This window comes from Gossypium arboreum, chromosome 6, assembly GCF_025698485.1.
Source record: "Gossypium arboreum isolate Shixiya-1 chromosome 6, ASM2569848v2, whole genome shotgun sequence".
NCBI classification, from domain to species: Eukaryota; Viridiplantae; Streptophyta; class Magnoliopsida; order Malvales; family Malvaceae; genus Gossypium; species Gossypium arboreum.
The window spans coordinates 97,874,436-97,887,597 of NC_069075.1; the positions used below are offsets into that span (position 1 = coordinate 97,874,436).

The window sequence follows — 13,162 nt, forward strand, 5'->3', positions numbered from 1 at the left end:
TGTGTTACACACGGCCTAGACACATGGCCGTGTTTCTACCCGTGTCGACCTTTTGAAGGTTATTTTCCAGGCCATTGGTCATCATCTAACACCTATACACACTTATTAATTTCAATGGTATCTAACATGGTCTAAACATACCTTAAACCACTTGGGCAAAGTTTATTGCATGTTAATCTAATCTCATTTTTTTAGCACATGCTAAGTTACCCTTTTTTTGTATTAAGGAGTAACATTATCACATTACACGTTTTATACTTAGGCCATATTATAACCCCATACCATTCATGCTAAACCATAAAATCACATCATATGAAACATTTAAACTTAAACATGTATATCTAGTAAGGTTACAACTTCTATCAATATAAGCCACATCTCATGCCCATATACAAAATGAATTAGCATATCTTGATAAACCATTTCTTTGGCTAACCAAATGACATATATAACAAAACGATCAAAAACCCTATACATGCCATTATAAGAAAATAAAAGTTCTTTATACCGAAGCAAGACTTGTCGATAGTGTGACCAATACTCCAATCATCTTCCAATCTTTATGAGTCCACAAGCTCTAAAGACAGGGAAAATAAAACGGGGTAAGCATTAACATGCTTAGTAAGTTCGTATAACGAGAAAGTAAACTTACCGATTATTTTAACATACAAATACAAAATTCACCAATCCATCAAGAAAAGAATATTTTTCCTATCACATGCACCCAAACATCAAGTTAGTCACATAACAATATAGGACAATAATGGTCTTAGATGAGCTCATCATTACCAGCATTCCAATTCCATTTCTCATATTAATCCTGTTGAATTCCTTGAATTCTCGATGGATATTCCATATTACACTTTTAGCGTACTAACTTATTTATCTTCAATTCATGTTAGTGACCTTTTTAATGAATGCACTCCCGTAAACTTCAATCCTTACGGCGGGATTACCAGTCTAGGCTAAATCCCCCGTAGTATAGATTCATAGAGCAATATTGGGATTACCACTCTAGGCTAAATCCCCCATAGTACAGACTCATAGAGCAATGTCGGGATTACCAGTCCAGGCTAAATCCCCTGCAACGACAATTACTCTAATAAGCTTGGATCTGAATTACCAGTTCAGGCTAAATTCAGATCCTAGTTCGAATTACCCGTCCAGGCTAAATCCATTTAAACTCTATTCTTCGGGAGGCTAGATCACCTAAGGAACAGCCGTCTGTGCTAGATCCTTTTTCTTACCGTCAATTCCATTTTAGGGAAATCCATCGAACATCCTTTTCATTCAATCGGGACTTTTAGTCCTCTTTTCAACATTACATTCATATAACATGAATTATTATACCATGAATATCAAATATTCATAACATCAAAGAGGATACATTTTAAATATTAAAAGTATACATTCGAGTTACACGAACTTACTTGGAAGATGTTTCGAATTTGGATTTCGGTTATTCCGAAACCTTTTGTTTTCCACGGTCAACCTCCAGAATTGATCTTTCGGGGTCTATATAAACAAAATTAATTATTATTCAATCACATTATTCAAATTCAGCCCAAAAATTCATTCTTGGACAAAATGACCATTTTATCCCTAACCTTTCACATTTTTACAATTTAGTCCTAACGCTCATAAAATGAAATGCATGTATTTTCTTGGTTACCTAAGCCTAGTCGAATCTATTCTAAGCTCATACCAGCCCATATTATCCTCCATTTCACGTTTCTACCACACATTTTATTTCTTTTACAAATAGGTCCCTTTGAAGTGTTTTCATGAAAAAATCACCTAGCAAAAGATGTTCATCTAACATTTAACTTTCATAATCCTCCATAAATCATCAAAGAATAATGCATGGGTCAAATTTTCAACATAAACCCTAGCTTAAAAAATGGGAAGAAATGGATAGAGTATGTTACGAGGATCTCAAAATATAAAGAACATTAAAAACGGGCTAGGAGTCACTTACTTCCAAGCTTGAAAAGTTTGAAAACCCTAGCTATGGTTCTCCACAAAATTCAGCAGGCAAGGGTTAAAGATAAGCAAATTTTTGCTTTGATTTTCCTTTTTTAATTCATTTATTACTAAATGACCAAAATGTCGTTCCTTACTAAACTTTCAAAATTTTCTATCCATGCCCATTTTTGTCCAAAAACTCAAAATTTGAGCAAATTGCTATTTAAGACCTCCTAATTAATTATCCAAAGCAATTTCATACAAATTGCTTCTAGAACACAAGTTTTGCAATTTATTTGATTTGGTCCCTAAATTTCAATTGGACACCTTACACCTAGAATTTTCTTCATGAAACTTTCACACTTGCATGCTTTCATGTTCTAGACCTCAAAATAATTAGAAAACAAATATTTTTACATCAGATTTGCGGTCTCAAAACCACTATTCTGACTAGGCCCTAATTTGGGATGTTACAATTCTCCCACCTTAAGGACTCTTGTCCTCGAAAGTCTCACCGGTAATTAAGTTCAAATATTGGCTTATCATGGCCTCCTCGGGCTCCCATGTAGCCTCTTCAACTCCATGTCCATGCCACAACACTTTTACCAAGGCAATATTCTTGTTCTTCAACTATTTGACTTCTCGAGCCAAAATCCTAACCGGTTCTTCACCAAAAGTCATGTCCAGTCTAATATCAACTTCTACCAGTGAAATCATCTAGGAAGGGTCTGATCTATATCTTCGCAACATGGGTACATGGAATACGTCACGAATCTTTTCTAGTTCAGATGGTAAGGCTAATCGATAGGTTAATGGTTCAACTCTTTCAGTAATCTCATATGATCTAATAAACTGCAGACTCAATTTGCCTTTCTGGCCAAATCTCAAAATCTTTTTCCATGGAGACACTTTCAAGAATACTTTATCTCCAACTTGAAACTCAATCTCTCTTCTCTTCAAATTAGCATACGACTTTTGCTTATTCGATGCCGCTTTCAAACAATCACGTATCACCTTATTTTTCTTTAGTTTCCTTGATTAAGTCAACTCCATGAATCTGATGTTCTTTGAGTTCTGTCCAATACAATGGAGTCCGGCACTTCCAGCCATACAGTACCTCATAAGGTGCCATTTTCAAACTCGTCTGAAACTATTGTTGTAGGTGAACTCCACCAATGGTAAGTATTTTTCCCAGCTACCTTGAAACTTAAGAATGCAATACCGTAACATGTCCTCAAGGATTTGAATTGTCCGCTTAGGCTAACCATCAGTATGTGAGTGGAAGGCCATGCTAAAGCTCAACCTTCAACCCAAAGCCTCTTGTAGTCTCTTCCAAAATCTTGAAGTGAACCTTAGGTCCCTATCTGAGATGATCAACAATGGCACCTCGTGTATTCTAACAATCTCAAAAATATACAAGTCAGCCAATTTATTAAGTGAGTAGTCAGTTCATACTAGAATAAAGTGAGCTGACTTTGTCAGCATATCAACCACAACTCAAACAGCGTCTTTCTTTTTCGATGTCAAAGGAAACCCTGTCACGAAATCCATAGTAATCCTATTCCACTTCCACTAAGGGACCATCATAGATTGTAACAAGCCCGAAGGTACTTGGTGTCCAGCCTTGACCTGTTGACATATCAAGCATTTTGATACAAATTTGGAGATATCTCTTTTCATGCCATTCCACCAGTACGTTGTCTTAAAGTCATTGTACATCTTGGTTCTTCTCAGATGAATAGACAAACGACTATCATGTGCCTCTTGCAAAATTTTTTGAATGAGTTCATTATCTTTGGGTACACAGACCTTATCTAAAAACATCAGGCAACCATTGGAACCAATCTGAAAATCTAATTCAATGCCTGTCTCACATTGTGCTCTCTTGACTTGCAAGTCACTATCATTGCTCTGAGCTGCACAAATTTCTTGGAGAAATGTCGGTTTGGCTCTTAACTCTGCCAAAACTGAACCATCATTAGACAACGCCAATTGTGCGTTCATAGCCCTCAATGTAAACAAGGACTTCCTACTCAAGGCATCGGTGACCACATTCGCCTTTCCCGAGTGATAATCAATTATCAGCTCATAATATTTAATCAATTCTAACCATCTCTGTTGTCTCAGATTCAATTCCTTTTGAGTCATCAAGTACTTCAAGCTTTTGTGATCGGTGAATACACGGCAAGTTTCACCATACAAATGGTGTCTCTAAATCTTCAAGGTAAAAAATATGGCAGCTAGCTCCAAGTCATGTGTTGGATAATTTTTCTCGTGTGGCTTTAATTGTCTTGAAGCATAGGCTATCACCTTGCCCTCTTGCATAAGTATGCAACCCAATCCATTCAAGGACGCATCACAATAGACCACAAATTCTTTTCCTGGCTCGGGCTGCACTAAAATTGGAGCTTCGGTCAGTAATGTCTTTAACTTCTCAAAACTCTACTAACACTTTTCCAATCATTCAAACTTAACATCTTTTTGCAGCAACCTCGTCAAGGGAGTTGCAATCATAGAAAATCCTTTTACAAAGCGTCGGTAGTAACTGACTAAGCCCAAGAAGTTTCTAACCTTAGTTACATTCCTTGGCGACTTCCACTCGAAAATAGTAGAAATCTTATTTGGACAAACTTGGATGCCATCACCCGACACAATGTGACCCAGGAATCTGACCTATCGAAGCCAAAATTCACTTTTGCTAAACTTAGCATATAATTGCTTGTCTCATAAAGTCTGTAAAACAATCCTTAAATGTTCGGCATGCTCAAACTTACTACGGGAATAAATCAAAATATCATCTATGAATACCATAACAAACTTCTCTAAGTATGGCCGAAAAATACGATTCATTAAATCCATAAATGCAGCTGGGGCATTTGTTAGACCAAAAGGCATGATAAGGGACTCGTAGTGACCATACCTCATTCTGAAGAAAGTCTTAGGCACGTTCGACTCTTTAACTCGTAACTGGTAGTATCTGGATATAAGATCTATCTTCGTAAACACGGTGGCTCCCTTTAATTGATCAAACAAGTTGTCGATCCTTGGCAAAGGATACTTGTTCTTGACAATTACCTTGTTGAGTTGTCGGTAGTTTATACATAACCTCATCGAACCATCTTTCTTTTTCATGAATAATACAGGAGCACCCCAAGGTGAAGAGCTCAGTCTTGTGAAACCTTTGTCAGTCAATTCTTGCAACTTGATTTTAACTCCTTTAACTTAGTCGGGGCCATCTTCTACGGGGCATTAGAAATAGGCATTGTTCCTGGCACTAGCTCAATACCAAACTCCACTTCTATAATAGGAGGTAACCGGGTAACTCTTCACGGAATACGTCTAGATATTCACAAACTATTGGTACCGACTTAGTCTTCAATCCAGATTCTTTAGTATTCATCACGAAAGCATGCTAAGCTTCGTACCCTTTTCTTATATACCTTTGAGCTAACATTGAGGTAATCACAATCAGTGGTGCATCCAACTCATTCGAATCAACCCAGAGAATCTCGCCATCTAGGCTTTTCAATTCAATATTCTTGCTACCACAATTTACAACCACCTCATGAACAGTCAACCAATCCATGCCAAGTATTACATTGAACTCATCGAATGGAAAAAGCATAAGGTTAGCGGGAAAACAATGACCTTGAATCATCAAGGGACAATTTTTACAAACTTTATTAACTAACACTGACTTGCCCAGTGGGTTCGACACTTTAATCATAAATTTCGTAGGTTCCACAAACATATTCATGCGAAGCACCAATTTCATGCAAATATATGAATTGGTTAATCTCGGGTTAATCAAGGCAATGACATGAACATTATGAAGAGAAAATGTACCCGTAAAGGCTTCCTCTCTAGCGCGTATAGCATAAGTTTTCACCGGGGCTCGAGCCTCTGATTTTGCAGTAGAATCCTTTGCAACAATTTGACTACCGCTAGCACTTCTGGGATGTCATGGAGGTCTACCTCAGGAGATAGGAGCAATCGATTTCGGTGCTGGCGAAACCTCTCTATCATCTCGTTTCGGACAGTCCCTAAGAAAGTGGTCAAAAGAACCATATTTATAGCATGCTCCGCTCCTTGTCCGGCACTCTCTGAAGTGGAATTTATTGCAACTGTTACACCTCAGCTTTTGATCTCCCACACTTCCCACACTAGTTGGCATGGGAGAAGAAGACTTCGAGTTGTGAAGCTTAGAGCTTCTTGCTCTACCCAAATATCCTACCGATGCAGTGAAGCGTTCCTGATGACTTTTCGATTTCTTTGTGGGAAACAAGTGCGTCTTACCCCTAGATCTCTTATTCAAAACTCGAGCTTCTCTCTTTGCTTACTTTCTTTTGTTATTTAGCTATTCGGCCTTCTTGGCTCGATCGACTAACATAGACAATTCCTTTATCTCAAGAATCCCAATTAATAGTTTAATTTCCTCATTCATACCTTCTTCGAAGCACTTGCACATTTCTGCCTCTGTCTAGACCCACTTCTTTGTATATTGACTTAGTCTTACAAATTCTCTTTCGTATTCTAGCACGGTTCTATTTCCTTATTTGAGTTCTAGGAACTCCTTTCACTTCTGATCTAAAAAAATTTGACTAATATACTTCTTCTTAAATTCCGCTTGAAATAATTCCCATGTAATAATCTCTCTCGGTGTCACTGAAGATATACTCTTCCACCAGTGATATACGGTGTCCTTCAATAAAGATATCGTGCACTTTAGGTATTTTGCAAGGGTACATAACAACTCGTCGAGAACTCGTGTGGTATTCTCAAGTTAGAACTCAGCATGTTCCGGATCGTCATCAATCGTGACCCTAAACTCTTCAGCCTTGTATTTCCTAAGTTTATCCACTGGGGTTTTACCAATTCTCATGAGTTCCATACCTTGTGGCAATTCTTCTTCAGATCGAGCAAGGGGCGGAGGAGGTCGTGGTATATCGGGGTGGTTTCTCAGGTAATCACCGAACCACTCATCCATCATCTCAAAAAGCGCGGCTCTTGCCTCTTTCTGGCCCTCAGACATGGGCCTTCTACCACTACTAGAGGTAACTTGCTGTACGGAAGCTGGAGCATGGCTTTCGGCTCCCTCGGACTCATCTTGAGCTTGATTGGAAGACATTGCTATATACAAATACAATTGAAATGGTTAGGAGAGGTCACACTATCATAACATGTATAATGGCATGTATAGCGAGACTCGATACATGCTACGTTAGTCCAAGAATCGACTAAACCGTAGCTCTAATACCACTAAATGTAACACCCCATACCCATGCCAAAGATCAGGAAAAGGTTCGAGATGTTACCGTACAATTTCACAACTATTCTAGTAAAACCGTGTCATAAAATTTTGTTCCAAATCAAAAACCATCAAACATATTCACAATGTCCTTAATATGGGTCTACGAGGACGGAAACAGACATTAAAAATGGTTTGGGACTAAACCGAGAACTTGAGGAAAACTTAGGAAAATTTCATGCTTTAAGCCTCACACACCCATGTAGAGGCAAGGTACACGCCCGTGTACTAAAGACATAATCGTGTACCTTACCCGTATGGATTTATTTTTCATTTCGAACCTACAAGGGTTTTCACACGGCCTAGCACATGCCCGTGTTCCTAACCCATGTCCCTCACACGGCCATGAACACGCTCGTGTCATTGATTGTGTCCAAAAACCTTGACATTCCATTTATGACGTCAGCAACCATTTAGATGTACACGGCCAAGGCACACGCCCATGGCCAGAGGCTGTGTCCTCCACACGGTTGAGACACACGGTCGTGTCTCTGCCCGTATGTTTACTACCATGCATATTGACTTGAAATTTCAAGGTACAGGAGACCCACGACCGGATAACACGCCCATGGGGATAGACCGTGTGTCACACATGGCCTAGACACATGGCTGTGTGTCTACCCATGTGGACCATTTGAAGGCTATCTTCCAAGCCTTTCGTCATTATCTAACATCCATACACACTTATTAATTTCAATGGTATCTAACATGGTCTAAACATATCCTTAAACCACTTGGGTAGAGTTTATTGCATGTTAGTCTGATCTCATTTGTTTAGCACATGCTAAGTTACACTTTTTTGTATTAAGGAGTAACATTATCACATTACATGTTTTATACTTAGGCCATATTATAACCCCATACCATTCATGCTAAACCATAAAATCACATCACATGAAACATTTAAACTTAAACATGTATATCTAGTAAGGTTACAACTTCTATCAATATGAGCCACATCTCATGGACATATACAAAATGAATTAGCATATCTTCATAAACCATTTCTTTGGCTAGCCAAATGACATATATGACAAAATGATCAAAAACCCTATACATGCCATTATAAGAAAATAAAAGTTCTTTATACCGAAGCAAGACTTGTCGATAGTGTGACCAATACTCTAATCATCTTCCAATCTTTATGAGTCCACAAGCTCTAAAGACAGGGAAAATAACACGGGGTAAGCATTAACATGCTTAGTAAGTTCATATAACGAGAAAGTAAACTTACCGGTTATTCTAACATACAACTACATAATTTACCAATCCATCAAGAAAAGAATATTTTTCCTATCACATGCACCCAAACATCAAGTTAGTCACACAACAATACATGACAATAATAGTCTTAGATGAGCTCATCATTACAAGCATTCCAATTCCATTTCTCATATTAATCTCGTTGAATTTCTCAGATTCTCAATAGATATTCCATAATACACTTATAGCATACTAACTCATTTATCGTCAATTCATGTTAGTGACCTTTTCAACGAATGCACTCCGGTGAACCTCAATCCTTACGGCGGGATTATCAGTCCAGGCTAAATCCCTCGTAGTATAGACTCATAGAGCAATGTCGAGATTACCAGTCCAGGCTAAATCCCCCGTAATATACACTCATAGAGCAATGTCAGGATTACCAGTCTAAGCTAAATTCCCTGCAACGACAATTACTCTAATAAGCTCGAATCTGAATTACCAGTCCAGGTTAAATTCTAATCCTAGGTCGGATTACCTGTCCTGGCTAAATCCATTTAAACTCATATTCTTCGGGAGGCTAGATCACCTAAAGAACACCCGTCCGGGCTAGATCCTTTTTTTTATCGTCAATTCCTTTTTAGGGTAATCCATCGAACATCTTTTTCATTCAATCGGGACTTTTGGTCCTCTTTTCATCATTACATTCATATAACATGAATTACTATACCATGAATATCAAATTTTCATAACATCAAAGAGCATACATTTTAAATATTAAAAGTATACATTCGAGTTACACGAACTTACTTGGAAGATATTTCGGATTTGGATTTCGGTTATTCCGAAACCTTTTATTTTCCATGGTCAACCTCCAGAATTGGTCTCTCGGGGTCTATATAAACAAAATAAATTATTATTCAATCACATTATTCAAATTCAACCCAAAAAATTCACTCTTAGCAAAATGACCATTTTACCCTAACCTTTCACATTTTTACAATTTAGTCCTAACGCTCGTAAAACAAAATGCATGTATTTTCTTGGTTACCCAAGCCTAGCCGAATCTATTCTAAGATCATACCAGCCCATATTGTCCTCTATTTCACATTTCTACAACACATTTTATACCTTTTACAAATAGGTCCCTTTGAGGTGTTTTCATGAAATAATCACCTATCAAAAGATGTTCATCTAACATCTAACTTTCATAATCCTCCATAAATCATCAAAGAATAATCATCTCATGCATGGTTCAAATTTTCAATGTACCCTAGCTTAAAAAATGGGTAGAAATGGATAGAGTATGTTACAAGGATCTCAAAAATATAAAGAACGTTAAAAACGGGCTAGGAGTCACTTACTTCGAAGCTTGAAAAGTTTGAAAACCCTAACTATGGTTCTCCACAAAATTCGGCAACCAAGGGTTGAAGATGAGCAAATTTTTGCTTTGATTTTCCCTTTTTAATTCATTTATTACTAAATGACCAAAATGCACTTCCTTACTAAACTTTCAAAATTTTTTATCCATGCCCATTTTTGTCCAAAAACGTAGAATTTGGGAAAATTTCTATTTAAGACCTCCTAATTAATAATCCAAAGCAATTTCATACAAATTGCTTCTAGAACACAATTTTGCAATTTATTTGATTTAGTCCCTAAATTTCAATTGGACACCTTACACCTAGAATTTTCTTCATGAAACTTTCACACTTGCATGCTTTCAGGTCCTAGACCTCAAAATAATCATAAAACAAATAATTTTACGTCAAATTTGTGGTCTCGAAACCACTATTCTGACTAGGCCCTAATTCGAGATGTTACAGTATAACTCAGTGGTATTTCTATATCTAATATTTGAATAAATTATAATTTATGTATGCCTAACTTAACAACATGAATAAATACAATTTAGTATGGAAAGTTACATGTCATAATACATCAACTAAGAATACGATTCGATTTACTTCTTATAGATCAATCTGTTATATTTGTACCATATACATCTCTTGATATTACAATTGAAATAATTTAATCATTACATAATAGATTCATATTTCTAGATTTAATTACGGTATCTTTTATTCATCTATGTTTCAATCGCTTTATAAACAATTTTCCAAATTAATACCATTAATTCATCTATTATCCATCAATACATATACATAAAAAATCCCACATTTCAGAATAGATCATATTTCATACTTATATCAATATACAATATTTCCACAATTATTCAATTTAGTCCTCATTGTAAGCAACCATTCTATATCAAAACAATTCAGCCCCTTTTTAATCATTTTCAGCTCTTCTTAAGATCTTACCTTGCAATACAACTCATAAATGCAACAAATGAAGTAATTCAAATTTAGAACACAAACCATACATTCCGAGCCATTCGTCCACGGCTTTGTCTTTCCTTTCTTTTTGAGAAATCCAGGTCGTTACAGTGTACTTCACCCCACCAGTGAATAACATGAAAAACTGTAGCACTTGAATAGCAACCAAATTTAAACCAAATCGTTTATTTGGTCCAACCGAATAATATGAAGTTGTCCAATTTTGGATCACAACTAAACTTCGATTATTGCATATATTAATTCCAAACATGTAAAATGAAATTTACTAGCTTGAGACATAAATTTAAACTCAATTAAGGTATAAATTTTAGTCCAACCAAATTACATGGAATTATCCAACTTTGGACATGCAATTAAACTCAATTTATGTAATAACGACACATAATTAATATCAAACCCAAAGTTATACATTTTTAATCACAACACCAAAGCACAATAATTTATAGCTATAAACTCCTTTCAACTTGTAGCATTAAGATATCGCAATTTCATTGTAAAGATAGTTTAATATACGATAATTAATCCCCTTCAGATAATGTTTAAGACAACATAATTACTTACATTTTAATCTAGATGCAACAACATAACATCTCAATTATAGCTACTACCTTTTTTAATTTCAGCTTACGACATTAATATTTAGTCTAATTATAGCATCAAAACATCATAATTGTAGCTATTACATTTTTTTAATTTCAACCTAAGGCATTAATAGTTACAGCATATAATTGGCACCTCAAATTTTAGCTTTCAGACATGGTAAATTGCAGCATCTAATTACCTCAGTTTCCAAACTTCCAAACCTCATAATTTGTAGCATTTAAATGCCTCAAATTTCAGCATTCAGCAACATAAAATACAACATCTACCACTCCAAATTTCCAGCAAGTTTACAAGTCTTTAAACATTGAAATTAAATACTGCAATCTAGAATTCAGACAGTGTCCAAAATTGGCCTTTAACCTCTAATAATTTCTCCATATTTCAACCTATAGCAGTTCAACTACTCAACAAATTTAAACATATTCAATTCTCCACAATTTTCACTACCTCTTCAAATTCGGTCCTTCTTCATTAGTTTGGGAAGTTTTATTAAATTTACTTCAATTCTCACATAGTCAAGGCCTGGCTCAGGCAACAAAAATGCAGCGAACATAATTAAAATTTTTACTTGCCAATCACTTTTAATTTCTCTTTAAATTGGTCAGTAGTTAATTACTCTTACATGGATAGTAATAATGAATCCACAAAAGAGGGCATGAATAAACAATTTTACAATTAAATTTTTTTATCTTGCTCTAGATAGCAGCAAACACTCATAATATCATGTATTAAATAAATTTCAAGCTCATTTAGATAAACTAAAGTTATGGCCTTTGGACACCTTCAATCTTTACCTCCCAACATCATGATTGGCATCATTTAACCGTCCCAGATTATAGCCTACAAACTTTGTAAATGGCAGCATTTAAACACCTTAAATTACAAATTCCAAACATCATAGATTCACATCGTTTATGGACATTATAAACTGACATTTAAACCACTTAATTTCCATTATTCAGACCTCATTTATTTATGCTCAATTGAACAACATTCATAAAAAAAAAAAAGACTTTGGATAGCATAGATCACCACCAACCGAACCACCTTTTTCTGGCGAAGAAACTTAATAGCCTACTTAAAGAAAAACTGCATGCATAAGTAGCTCCCTCGATAACATGCATTCCATAAAAATTTTCCTTGGATTTATACATTCATACCAGCATGAAAGTGTAACAAAGCAATCAAGAAAGAAAAATGTATAGAGGACTCACAAAAACTCGAAGTCGAGCATAACCTTGAGTAAAATCTTTTCCCCTCTTGCTGCTACCTTCTCCTTCCCCTTTTTGCAAGTTTCTTGAGGAAAATCAGCTCTTAAATGAGCTCAAAATTTAGCATGCAACAATTCTCTTCTCCCTCTCTAATCGAATTGTAGCCAGAAAAACAAGCAGATTTTTTTTAAGTGTCCTCTCTTTCGAAAAAAAATCATCTAGGTTGAAAAAGACTGTCCTCTTTTTTTTTTAAATTTCTTTCTCTTACATATAATAGTTATCCTCATAAACATCCACTATCAAAATCTATAAAAATAATGGTCTATTTATTTAATAAGTCCTTCAATAGAGATTCACCTTATAATTTAGTATTAATTTTTACTTCTATCACTTATTTGATTTAGTTCCTTTATTTTAATTAAACACTCTTTATTCAAAATTACATAACGAAAAATTTAATTCACATATAATAAAAATCTATAAATATTAAATAAAATATTTACGAGTCCGGT

At 35.7% G+C, this 13,162-nt stretch overlaps 1 long non-coding RNA gene across 3 annotated transcripts; it reads right to left on the reverse strand.

Moving 5' to 3' along the window:
• Nucleotides 1–311: 311 nt before the first annotated feature.
• On the reverse strand, nucleotides 312–12,913 carry LOC108485887 (uncharacterized). 3 transcript variants are annotated; one of them, XR_008284379.1, is made up of 5 exons: nucleotides 12,654–12,913; nucleotides 10,863–10,968; nucleotides 9,287–9,371; nucleotides 1,431–1,515; nucleotides 312–577 (listed from the first exon to the last, which is right to left on the reverse strand). It is a non-coding gene; the product is annotated as an uncharacterized LOC108485887 (long non-coding RNA). The 3 variants fall into 3 exon arrangements; XR_001871375.2 differs by lacking the exons at nucleotides 312–577; nucleotides 1,431–1,515 and adding an exon at nucleotides 8,147–8,432 and having other exon boundaries at nucleotides 10,858–10,968; XR_001871374.2 differs by lacking the exons at nucleotides 312–577; nucleotides 1,431–1,515 and adding an exon at nucleotides 8,147–8,432 and having other exon boundaries at nucleotides 12,654–12,912.
• Nucleotides 12,914–13,162: the final 249 nt, after the last annotated feature.